Below are 758 nucleotides of genomic sequence, written 5' to 3' on the forward strand. Positions count from 1 at the left end.
ATGTGTATAAGAGACAGCCTTGGTACTGGGGATTGAACTCAGAGGCACTTGACCACTAAGTCACATGCCCAGACCTATTTTGTATTTATTTAGAGACAGGGTCTCACTGAATTGCTTAATGCCTCACCTTTGCTGAGGCTGGCTTTGAATTCCCAATCCTCCTGCCTTAGCCTCCCAAGCAGCTGGGATCACAGGCATGCGCCACCGCGCCCGGCTGCCCTGGTGTCTTTTAAGGGACCAATATGCCGGGGAGGCCGGAGGGGTCAGAGGTCCACCCAGGCCATGGACACCTGTGGCCCTGACATCTTTACTCATGATGCCAAAGGCGAGGAGGGGATGGTGGAGAGTCTCGAAGGTTATGAGTCACATTTGTGGCAGTTCAGTGGCAGTAAGTGGCACAAGAGCCTAGTTCAGTTTGACACCCTACAATACGGCCATTGTTCAAGGTGCGCTTTGGGGGGACAGTATTGTCCTGAAGTCACTGCGCGATCTCGGGCAGTTATTGTCCCTCTCCGGCCCAATAAAGTTTATTGCTAGGTTATGAAGCAGACCATTTCAGCCATAAGCTTGTGATTTCTTCCTCCGGGTGTCCCCGTGCGATAATCTCCTCGGGGACTCCCCGGGGCACTCCAGTCGGAAGCAGCTGCCTACCAGAAGTGAGCTTTTCAGTCCCGAGCCGCGAGCCGGCTCCCCGGAGTCCCAGTCCCTGAGGGCGGGCCGCAGCAGCCGCCTCCCTGGGATTGGCGGAGCTTCACGAG

This window comes from Marmota marmota, unplaced genomic scaffold (assembly GCF_001458135.2).
Source record: "Marmota marmota marmota unplaced genomic scaffold, marMar, whole genome shotgun sequence".
Classification (NCBI taxonomy): domain Eukaryota; kingdom Metazoa; phylum Chordata; class Mammalia; order Rodentia; family Sciuridae; genus Marmota; species Marmota marmota.